The sequence below is a fragment of the Oncorhynchus clarkii genome, chromosome 6, assembly GCF_045791955.1.
Source record: "Oncorhynchus clarkii lewisi isolate Uvic-CL-2024 chromosome 6, UVic_Ocla_1.0, whole genome shotgun sequence".
NCBI classification, from domain to species: Eukaryota; Metazoa; Chordata; class Actinopteri; order Salmoniformes; family Salmonidae; genus Oncorhynchus; species Oncorhynchus clarkii.
This window is the reverse complement of record NC_092152.1, coordinates 79,394,294-79,406,793: the sequence shown is the minus strand read 5'-3', so window position 1 is coordinate 79,406,793 and position 12,500 is coordinate 79,394,294. Positions and strand designations below refer to the sequence as shown.

The following is a 12,500-nucleotide window of genomic DNA, read 5'->3' as shown; positions in this document are numbered from 1 at the left end:
CCCTCTCCTCTCCCTGTCTTCTCTCTCTCCCTCTCCTCTCCCTGTCTTCTCTCTCTCCCTCTCCTCTCCCTGTCTTCTCTCTCTCCCTCTCCTCTCCCTGTCTTCTCTCTCTCCCTCTCCTCTCCCTGTCGTCTCTCTCTCCCTCTCCTCTCCCTGTCGTCTCTCTCTCCCTCTCCTCTCCCTGTCTTCTCTCTCTCCCTCTCCTCTCCCTGTCTTCTCTCTCTCCCTCTCCTCTCCCTGTCTTCTCTCTCTCTCTCTCTCCTCTCCCTGTCTTCTCTCTCTCTCTCTCTCTCCTCTCCCTGTCTTCTCTCTCTCTCCCTGTCTTCTCTCTCTCCCTCTCCTCTCCCTGTCTTCTCTCTCTCCCTCTCCTCTCCCTGTCTTCTCTCTCTCTCTCTCCCTCTCCCTGTCTTCTCTCTCTCTCCCTCTCTTCTCCCTGTCTTCTCTCTCTCTCCCTCTCCTCTCCCTGTATCCTCTCTCTCTCTCCTCTCCCTGTCTTCTCTCTCTCCCTCTCCTCTCCCTGTCTTCTCTCTCTCCCTCCCTCCTCTCCGTGTCTCTCTCTCTCTCCCTCCCTCCTCCCCCTGTCTTCTCTCTCTCTCTCCCTCGCCGTCTTCCCTCACTTCCTCTCTCTCTCCATCTCTTCTCTCTCTCATATTTTTCTCTCACCCCTTCTCTGTTCTCTTTGTCCCCCCTTCTCCTATCCCTCTATCTCCTCATCTTCTCCTTTCAGACAGACTTATTCAAAGGGGTCATTACATGTTATAATATAGAAAGCACTAATTAAGAGTTGCAGTAGTGGATCAGCTAATGAGTCTAGAGGGAACCAACAAGCTGTTATTAGTTTGCTACCTCTCTCCTTCTCTCTTTCATTAACTCTCTCTCTAACTCTCTCAAAGTTTCTCCTCTCCCCAACGCCTACAGTTACTACCTTCCCTCCCTCCTTACTCCATCCCTCGTTCCCCTCCTGTTTTTATGGAGAGATAAAAAAAACATTCACACCATCTCTCTACTGCTTCTGACTCAACTGAATGAAAGCGTGCCACTGACCATCACACACATACTGATCATCACACACATACTGACCATCACACACATTCTGATCATCACACACATACTGATCATCACACACATACAGACCATCACACACATACTGACCATCACACACATACTGACCATCACACACATACTGATCATCACACACATACTGATCATCACTCACATACTGATCATCACACACATACTGACCATCACACACATACTGACCATCACACACATACTGACCATCACACACATACTGACCATCACACACATACTGACCATCACACACATACTGATCATCACACACATACTGACCATCACACACATACTGACCATCACACACATACTGACCATCACACACATACTGATCATCACACACATACTGACCATCACACACATACTGACCATCACACACACATACTGACCATCACACACATACTGACCATCACACACACATACTGACCATCACACACACATACTGATCATCACACACATACTTTTTATTAATTTTTTATTTTACCTTTATTTAACCAGGTAGGCTAGTTGAGAACACCTTTATTTAACCAGGTAGGCTAGTTGAGAACAAGTTCTCATTTGCAACTGCGACCTGCATAGATAAAGCATAGCAGTGTGAACAGACAACAACACAGAGTTACACATGGAGTAAACAATACACAAGTCAATAACACAGTAGAAAAAAAAAAATAGAAAAAAAAGAGAGTCTATATACATTGTGTGCAAAAGGCATGAGGAGGTAGGTGAATAATTACAATTTTGCAGATTAACACTGGAGTGATAAATGATCAGATGGTCATGTACAGGTAGAGATATTGGTGTGCAAAAGAGCAGAAAAGTAAATAAATATAAACAGTATGGGGAAGAGGTAGGTAAAATTGGGTGGGCTATTTACCGATAGACTATGTACAGCTGCAGCAATCGGTTAGCTGCTCAGATAGCAGATGTTTGAAGTTGGTGAGGGAGATAAAAGTCTCAAACTTCAGCGATTTTTGCAATTCGTTCCAGTCACAGGCAGCAGAGAACTGGAACGAAAGGCGGCCAAATGAGGTGTTGGCTTTAGGGATGATCAGTGAGATACACCTGCTGGAGCGCGTGCTACGGGTGGGTGTTGCCATCGTGACCAGTGAACTGAGATAAGGCGGAGCTTTAACTAGCATGGACTTGTAGATGACCTGGAGCCAGTGGGTCTGGCGACGAATATGTAGCGAGGGCCAGCCGACTAGAGCATACAGGTCGCAGTGGTGGGTGGTATAAGGTGCTTTAGTAACAAAACGGATGGCACTGTGATAAACTGCATCCAGTTTGCTGAGTAGAGTGTTGGAAGCTATTTTGTAGATGACATCGCCGAAGTCGAGGATCGGTAGGATAGTCAGTTTTACTAGGGTAAGTTTACAGAATGTATACAGTATACAGAATGGTGTCGTCTGCGTAGAGGTGGATCAGGGAATCGCCCGCAGCAAGAGCAACATCATTGATATATACAGAGAAAAGAGTCGGCCCGAAAATTGAACCCTGTGGCACCCCCATAGAGACTGCCAGAGGACCGGACAGCATGCCCTCCGATTTGACACACTGAACTCTGTCTGCAAAGTAGTTGGTGAACCAGGCAAGGCAGTCATCAGAAAAACCGAGGCTACTGAGTCTGCCGATAAGAATATGGTGATTGACAGAGTCGAAAGCCTTGGCAAGGTCGATGAAGACGGTTGCACAGTACTGTCTTTTATCGATGGCGGTTATGATATCGTTTAGTACCTTGAGCGTGGCTGAGGTACACCCGTGACCGGCTCGGAAACCAGATTGCACAGCGGAGAAGATACGGTGGGATTCGAGATGGTCAGTGATCTGTTTGTTGACTTGGCTTTCGAAGACCTTAGATAGACAGGGCAGGATGGATATAGGTCTGTAACAGTTTGGGTCCAGGGTGTCTCCCCCTTTGAAGAGGGGGATGACTGCGGCAGCTTTCCAATCCTTGGGGATCTCAGACGATATGAAAGAGAGGTAGAACAGGCTGGTAATAGGGGTTGCGACAATGGCGGCGGATAGTTTCAGAAATAGAGGGTCCAGATTGTCAAGCCCAGCTGATTTGTACTGACCATCACACACATACTGATCATCACTCACATACTGACCATCACACACATACTGATCATCACTCACATACTGACCATCACACACATACTGATCATCACACACATACTGATCATCACACACATACTGATCATCACTCACATACTGCCCATCACACACATGCTGATCATCACACACATACTGATCATCACTCACATACTGACCATCACTCACATACTGATCATCACACACATACTGATCATCACACACATACTGAACATCACTCACATACTGACCATCACTCACATACTGACCATCACTCACATACTGACCATCACTCACATACTGATCATCACTCACATACTGACCATCACACACATACTGATCATCACACACATACTGATCATCACACACATACTGACCATCACTCACATACTGACCATCACACACATACTGATCATCACTCACATTCTGACCATCACACACATACTGACCATCACACACATACTGATCATCACACACATACTGATCATCACTCACATACTGATCATCACTCACATACTGATCATCACTACTGATCAGTACCTTCGGAAAATATTCAGACCCCTTGACTTTTTCCACATTTTGTTAGGTTGCACATTATTCTAAAATGTATTGAATAGTTTTTTCCCTCATCAATCTACACCCAATACCCCATAGTGACAAAGCAAAAACAGGTTTAGAAATGTTCTATAATTTATAAAAAGTTGAAGCACCTTTGGCAGCGATTACAGCCTTGAGTTTTCTTTGGTATGACGCTACAAGCTTGGCACACCTTTATTTGGGGTGTGTCTCCCATTGTTCTCTGCAGATCCTCTCAAGCTCTGTCAGGTTGGATGGGGAGCGTTGCTGCACAGCTAGTTTCAGGTCTCTCCAGAGATGTTCGATCGGGTTCAAGTCCGGGCTCTGGCTGGGCCAGTCAAGGACATTCAGAGACTTGTCTGTGTGCTTAGGGTTCGTTGTCCTGTTGGAAGTTTAATCTTCACCACAGTCTGAGGTCTGGACCAGGTTTTCATCAAGGATCTCTCTGTACTTTGCTCCGTTCATCTTTGCCTCGATCCTGACAAATCTCCCAGTCCCTGCCGCTGAAAAACATCCCCACAGCATCATGCTGGTTGTGATGATGCCATGTTTCCTCCAGACGTGACACTTGGCATTCAGGCCAAAGAGTCTAATCTTGGCTTCATCAGAACAGAGAATCTTGTTTCTCATGGTCTGAGAGTCAATAGTGCCTTTTGGCAAACTTCAAGCGGGCTGTCATGTGCCTTTTACTGAGGATTGGCTTCCATCTAGGCTCTCTACCATAAAGGCCTGATTGGTGGAGTGCTGCAGAGAGGGTTGTCCTTCAGGAAGGCTCTCCTATCTCCACAGAGGAACTCTGGAGCTCTGTCAGTGTGACCATCGGGTTCTTGGTCACCTCCCTGACCAAGGCCCTTCTCCCCCGATTGCTCAGTTTGGCCGGGCGGTCAGCTCTAGGAAGAATCTTGGTGATTCCAAACTTCTTCCATTTAAGAACGGAGGTCACTGTGTTGTTGGGGACCTTCAATGCTGGTACCCTTCCTCAGATCTGTGCCTCGACACAATCCTGTCTCGGAGCTCTACGGACAATTCCTTCCACCTCATGGCTTAGTTTTTGCTCTGACATGCACTGTCAACTGTGGGACCTTATATAGACAGGTGTGTGCCTTTCTAAATCAAGTTGTAGAAACATCTCTAGGATGATCAATGGAAACAGGATGCACCTGAACTCAATTTCGAGTCTCATAGCAAAGGGTCTGAATACTTATGTAAATGTATTTGTTTTCTTATTCTAATTATTTTGTTACATTTTCTACAAACCTGCTGTTGTTTTGTCATTATGGGGTTTAGTGTTAAGATTGCTGAGGATATTTTTGTATTTAATCTATTTTAGAATAAGGCTGTAGCGTAACAAAATGTGGAAAAAGTCAAGGGGTCTAAATGCTTTCCGAAGGCACCGTACTGTACATCGCAGACACACACGCACGTACGTAAGCACGCAAACACACAGAATGTCAGATAGTGTGCATACTGAACTTCAACCTTTTCTCATTTGATTTAGGCTTACAACTTTCACATGAGGCTTTTGGTGTTCCAGCGTGTTACATTGCTGCTCATGTTAGATATCTTTGTAAGCTCCTCTGACAGGTAATTTATGATTCTATTGTCCCTAGAATGAGGCAACGAGGCGGGGTAGCTCTGGATCTGTGCAGTGTGTCAAGAGTTTTAAAAAGCCCCATATTTTTAGGGATCTCGGTAGAGCCGTAAAGTTTCACAAGAAAGACTGTCATTTGGCTTCGGACTGTGATGTTACCCTCATCCGATTCTCTCTCTCTCTCTCTCTCTCCTCTTTTTTCAGAGGACTGGATCCAGAGGAATTACTTACACACACACACACACACACACACAGAGACACACACATGACCGCCCGTTTGCTAACACAAGCCCCTCCCATGCCTCTCTATTTGCTTGTAGGGAAAGCACACTCAGACAGAATGTACACCAAGGCTGTGTCTGAAAATGAATGGCACCCTATGCCCTATGTAGTGGATACTTTTGACTAGGGCCCATAGCGCTCTGCTCAAAAGTGGTGCACTATGGGCCCTAGTCAAAAGTAGTGCACTATGCAGGGAAATGGGTGCCATTTGGGATGAGTCCATGGCCTTTACTTACATGCCTCTTTGTTTTACTGCCCAGCGGTTTACTGTGCTTGTCTAACCTCCTAAAGCCACTAAACCCACAGCGGCTGATATTTCTGTGTGTTAGCTAATCTCAGCCACTCCTGTTGACTGTAACAGGCTGCAGTACAAAGAGCTAGGAGATAGAGGTGGTCGTGCTGAGAAGGTCAGATACACTACTCATCTGAGCTGAACATTTAAAGGGGCGGTCCAGTTCTGACCCTACTGGTTATGGTTCTTGTAATTACAGGCCAAATACACGTGGCTATAAAGTTACACACTGACATTGGTTAAATATCTTTGCTGTGACTGAGCAAAATTTACAAAAACAAGTTTCTGGCCAACCCTGTCTTTAGCCAAGACCCACTGTACTGGCCAACTATTTGGGAAAGAGTTTAGTAACACAGGTCAGAGTGAATTGAGGTTTATCTGAGACACACTTGTTGTTCAGCACAGTCCTGCCTTCTTTTAACCTTGTCCTAACCCTCAACTAACCTTCCCCTAACCTTTCCCTCCCCCAATACAGCAGTACTGAATCTTAAAGCAGATCCTCCCTCTTTAACTTCAACCTTCCAACAACCTTCCCCTCCCCTCATACCAACAGTCATTTTGTGAGGACAACCCAACTAACCCCCGTGTCGTTAACCCTTCACAACCTTCCCCTCCCCTCATACCAACAGTCATTTTGTGAGGACAACCCAACTAACCCGTGTCGTTAACCCTTCACAACCTTCCCCTAACCTTCCCCTCCCCTCATACCAACAGTCATTTTGTGAGGACAACCCAACTAACCCCCGGGTCGTTAACCCTTCACAACCTTCCCCTCCCCTCATACCAACAGTCATTTTGTGAGGACAACCCAACTAACCCCCGTGTCGTTAACACTTCACAACCTTCCCCCAACCTTCCCCTCCCCTCATACCAACAGTCATTTTGTGAGGACAACCCAACTAACCCCGTGTCGTTAACCCTTCACAACCTTCCCCTCCCTCTCCCTCCTGAGAGAGTGTGCACGTGTGGCTCCTAAGTGGTCACTGTGTTAGATCTACAACCTATGAGAGAATGTAAAGACCCTGTACACTAACACTACAGCTGTTAAACCTTCAGCAGTTGTTAAGCTGAGCCCAGGTCAGTTTTAGTAGTATAATTTAATACTGTATTTACGTAACGTCGACCACTGCTCTTATCCGGGAACAGATAACATCAGCACCATGAACTTCTACGTTTCATAAAACATTGACTCTTAAAAGAAGAGGAGAGTCTTGAAAGAGGAAAAGTCAGGTTGAAAGAGTGAACATGAGAATGATGAGAATTTTGTGTGTGTGTGTGTTGTGTGTGTGCATTTCTCTGTGTGTGTGTGTGTGTGTGTGTGTGTGTGTGTGTGTGTGTGTGTGTGTGTGTGTGTGTGTGTGTGTGTGTGTGTGTGTGTGTGTGTGTGTGCGCATGTGTGTGTGTGCGCATGTGTGTGTCTGCGCATGTGTGTGTCTGCCTGCATGTGTGTGTCTGCCTGCATGTGTGTGTTTGCGTGTGTGTGTGTGTGTGTGTATATGACTCTCTTGCATGTCCTATCCATAGTCTCAACTCATTCCTCACACACCAAACAGAGGCCCATGTTTTCTAACTAAAGCCCATTCAACCAAAAACCACTTAGACCCCTAAAATAATATCCAGACAGACACACACACAGACAAAGACACACATGCACACGTTAATGCTAGAATAACACACCAGTCTGGTGAATGACACCAGAATGAGAAGTTGACACAACGCACGCTCATTTGGGAAAATAATAGGCCTGCTTCTCAACATAAGGCAACTTATTGTGACTAACAGACAAGGTGTGTGCGCGTGTGTGTCAAAATCATGAAACACCCCATGCTACACATTTCTCTATGCTATACAGTGCAGTGCATTCCTGATGTTTCTCTCTGCTATACAGTGCAGTGCATTCCAGATGTGTCTCTCTGCTATACAGTGCATTGCATTCCAGATGTTTCTCTCTGCTATACAGTGCATTGCATTCCAGATGTTTCTCTCTGCTATAGTGCAGTGCATTCCAGATGTTTCTCTCTGCTATACAGTGCAGTGCATTCCAGATGTTTCTCTATGCTATACAGTGCAGTGCATTCCAGATGTTTCTCTCTGCTATACAGTGCAGTGAATTCCAGATGTTTCTCTCTGCTATACAGTGCATTGCATTCCAGATGTTTCTCTCTGCTATACAGTGCAGTGCATCCCAGATGTTCCCTAAGCTGGCTGGTATAGGACCCCTGGCAGTGTGTGTGTGCGAGCGGGCGGCGAATGGGAGTGTGTGTGTCTCCGTGTGTGTGTGTCTATGTGTGTGTGTTTGTGTGTGTTCCACAGACGGGCTGGTTTAGCAGCCTCAGGCAATGTGTGTGTGTACATGTGTGTATCTGTGTGTGTATGCCTGCATGTGTGTGTGTCTATGTGTGTGTACATGTGTGTGAATGTGTGTGTATGCATGTCTGCCTGCATGTGTGTGTGTGTCTGTGTGTGCGTCTGTGTGTATGCATGGGTGTGCGTGTGTGTGTGTGTTTGTGTGTTCCACAGACTGGCTGGTTTATCAGCCTCAGGCAATGTCTGTGTGTCTCTGTCTGTGTCTGTGTGTGTGTGTGTGTGTGCGCGTGTGCGCGTGTGCGTGTGTGCGTGTGTATGTGTGTGTGCGTGCGTGAACATACCGTACCTTAAAAAATTATTCACACCCGTTGACTTTTTCCACGTTGTTGTTACGGCCTGAATTCAATTTGGAATAAATTTAGATGTTTTCTTCACTGGCCTACACACAACACCCAATAATGTCAAAGTGGAATTATGTTTTTAGACATTTCTACTAAATCATTGAAAATGAAAAGCTGAAATGTTTTGAGTCAATAATTATTCAACCCCTTTGTTATGGCAAGCCTAAATAAGTTCAGGAGTAAACATTTGCTTAACAAAACATAATAATGAACTCACTCTGTGTGCAATAACAGTGTTTTAACAAGATTTCTGAATGACTATCTCCCTCAGTCGAGCAGGGAATTTCAAACACAGATTCAGACACAAAGACAGGGAGGTTCCAATTTTACAATTGGTAGATGGGTAAAAAAAAGCAGACATTGAATATCCCTTTGAGCATGGAGAAGTTATTAATTACACTTTGGATGGTGTATCAATACACCCAGTCACTATAAAGATACAAGTGTCCTTCCTAACTCAGTTGGCAGAGAGGAAGGAAACCACTCAGGGATTTCAACAGGAGGCCAATGGTGACTTTAAAACAGTTACAGAGTTTAATGGCTGATAGGAGAAAACTGAGGATGAATCAACAACATTGTATTTACTCCACTATACTAACCTAATTGACAGAGTGAAAAGAAGGAAGCCAGTACATGCATCCTGTTTGCAATAAAGCATTAAAGTAATACTGCAACAAAAATGTGGCAAAGCAATTTACTTTTTGTCCTGAAAAAAACCCAGAATGGAGCTTAGCACAGGCAAAATCCTAGAGGAAAACCTGGTTCAGTCTGCTTTCCAACAGACACTGGGAGATTGACCTTTCAGCAGGACAATAACCTACAACACAAGGCCGAATCTACACTGGAGTTACCAAGAAAACTATTAATGTTCCTGAGTGGCCAAGTTACAGACTCAAATCTATTTGAAAATCTACGGCAAAACCTGAAAATGGTTGTCTAGCAATGTTCAACAACCAATTTAACAGAGATTTAATAATTTTGAAAAGAATATTGGGCAAATGTTGCACAATCCAGGTGTAGAAAGCTCATAGAGACCCAGTAAGATTCATAGCTGTAATCGCTGCCAAAGGCGCTTCTACAAAGTATTGATTCAGGGGTGTGAATTCTTATGTAAATGAGATATTTCTGAAAATGGATTGAATCCATTTATAATTCAGGATGTAACACACCAAAATGTGGAATAAGTCAAGGGGTATCTTTCTGTAGGCGCTGTGTGTGTGTGTGTGTGTGTGTGTGTGTGTGTTCCACAGACTGGCTCAGCCTCAGGCAGTCTCTTTGTTCCTCCTGCAGTGACTTTCTAAGTCAGTGCAGGCTCTGGTCCAAGACTACCACAGGAGAAAGTGTTAGGAACAGATGTCTACCTCCATCATTCCTCTATTCGCAGGGTCATACAGCAATTTGTATGTCGGCACTTTGTCATATATACTACACCCTATTCCCTATATAGTGCACTACTTTTGACCAGAGGCCTAAAGGCCCTGGTCAAATGTAGTGCACTATATAGGGACTAGGGTGCCACTTGGGACGCAGTCATGGTGCCTAAGCTGTGAGTGCTGTATTGTTCCTGTCTCTGAGATGACAAAGGACTTTTGCTTCGGCTAATAGAAAATGGGGGCTAGAGGCATGCAAGTGTGGGTCTGATCCTAGATGACTGGAAGATTCTTTGTGAATATGGGACCTGGCGTCCCCTTTTCAATGAACCCCTATCACCAGTATCTGGGTTAAGACTAAATAACAAACAAGAAAGTCTCACTTTTTTGCTGTAAAATAGATAGAAGATGCAGACTTAGATCATATCGTGGCATTGTGTGATGTGGTGCAAATGTCTTTATGTTAAACAGAGAAGACCCAAGGGAAGAACTCAGTTTGGTTCAAATCACTCTGAGAGCGTCCAGGTTCATTCAGCTCTTCACATTACTTTCGAAGGTACTATAGTCATTTGAAAATACATATTTTTCAGAGTATTCACATTACAGAACCTTTTTTTACTAAAATCAGATTGGATGCAATAAACCCTGTGTGTGAAAACCTCCTCCCAGTGAACACATAGTCAGCGTATGAGACCGACGTGGGAATTGAACCGACAACCTTGATCTTCCCGCAGCCAGCACCACAGCATCACTGAGCCACCTGGCAGCAGTCCCAATGACCAGACAATGTCTGGCTTAGCCACACATTCCCCATGAATTCACTTCCTAGCAGCTTTCATCCCACACCCACTAACACAGAGAAACCCAAAACAAGACTCCAATGAACACTATGCAGACTATAGTCTATAGATACTACAGATATATCAGCCATGTTAATGTAGCTCAGGTGTAAGTCATGAACTGGTTTAGTCACACATCCACTAACACAGAGAAACCCAAAACAAGACTCAAATGTACAGACTATCCACCGTGTCTGTGTAGCTTAATGCAGCTCTATCACTCATCCAGACATGTCTAAGTCAGGAACATGAACAGCATTAGACACACATCCTCAACAAGAGAGAGACAGAAGCATCCAATTCTACAATCTTGGACTTAACATGACTGCATCACTCAAGACTAGGGGAGACAGGCTGAATCATTCGGGAAGTTTTCAACAAAGAGTCAAACATACTGTGTACTCAAAAAAATAAAAGTTATGGCATCTCCCAAAAAGACCAAAAGCAAGCTTTGACAAATCCTGAATGAGGTCAAAATGTGTCAGCTTTAAAAATAAATAAGAAAATACAGTATTTTTGGGAGATGCCATCACATGGAATATATGACATTCCCCAGGTAAGCACCCCATTCCATACAAATCCCCCTAGTAGCACTGGAATATCTAAACTGAACATACTGAGTCAGGGGCGACATGTTCCCCCCCACATTCTGAAATTGCATTTTTGTCCCCCCCAGTTTTATAATAGGAATGTGATACAAAACGAGACAACGGTGTGCTTTAGGACCATGCGGACGCCTCCGAGTAGTCGGATAGGCTGTTTGGGATGTTAATCTGACTGTATTTATAAAAATAAAATGAAACAACTTTTTATTTTACTTTCACCCTTCTAAACCAAAGTTGCGCTCCTGTACTGTATTTGATACTTAGTCCCCACCCAGTCCTAAGTCAAGTCCCTACAGCAGCAGGTCTGGGGACCGACATGGTCACAGTGATGTTGCTGACTGAATCATCCTGGTTGAATGATTCTCAGTATCAGAAGGGAATAAGCAGGGAATCCTGCGTTCTACAGCCAGGATTTCTGGGAAACTTGGGAAAGTTACCAGAATTTTGCAACCTTAATAGTGATAGTTAGTCAACACTGATTCAGTCAGTTCTAATGTGATAGGTTGTGATAATGTGAGTGACCACCACTTTCCCGACCCCAGTACAGGGTCCATCTCTACAGAAAGGTTATGGCCTGAAAACCTTGATTTTTAAAGGAAATGTCTCATTACTGTGTGCCTAAAAAAATGGGACAGATATTCTGTCAGGCTCTGCCTCTTTATACCACTTGTTCTCTCTTCAATAGCCTCTCTGGCATTTAACTGCATGTCTGAAATTCACAGACAAATGTAATGCCATCGTTCATCTCTATTCAACTAACCCATGGGCCAAGTGACAGACCAGTATTTTCTATTGAATTTGGTGCTTCAAAAAAAGTTCTGGGCCATACAACCATACAAATTCCAGACAAATACTTCAGGAGAAATCCAACTTGAAACATTCAGACATGTTTCTGCGTATAATTAGGGATCATTTGTCCTGATATTGGTCAGATGCGAGCTTTTCAAAACATCATGTACTCAACATTTTAACCAGAATTTTGTGGTTCCTGATCCAAAAGGCCAAATTGAGAGCAAAAAAACAAGATATCTTTACTATCCTGAGCTCTTCAGCCCAACGGCAGATGGATCAG

At 44.3% G+C, this 12,500-nt stretch overlaps 1 protein-coding gene across 1 annotated transcript in view; it reads right to left on the bottom strand.

The window, feature by feature from the left end:
- Window positions 1-12,500, bottom strand: part of LOC139412450 (ADAMTS-like protein 3) — a 203,237-nt gene that overhangs the window by 190,208 nt on the left and 529 nt on the right. The window lies entirely within an intron of this gene.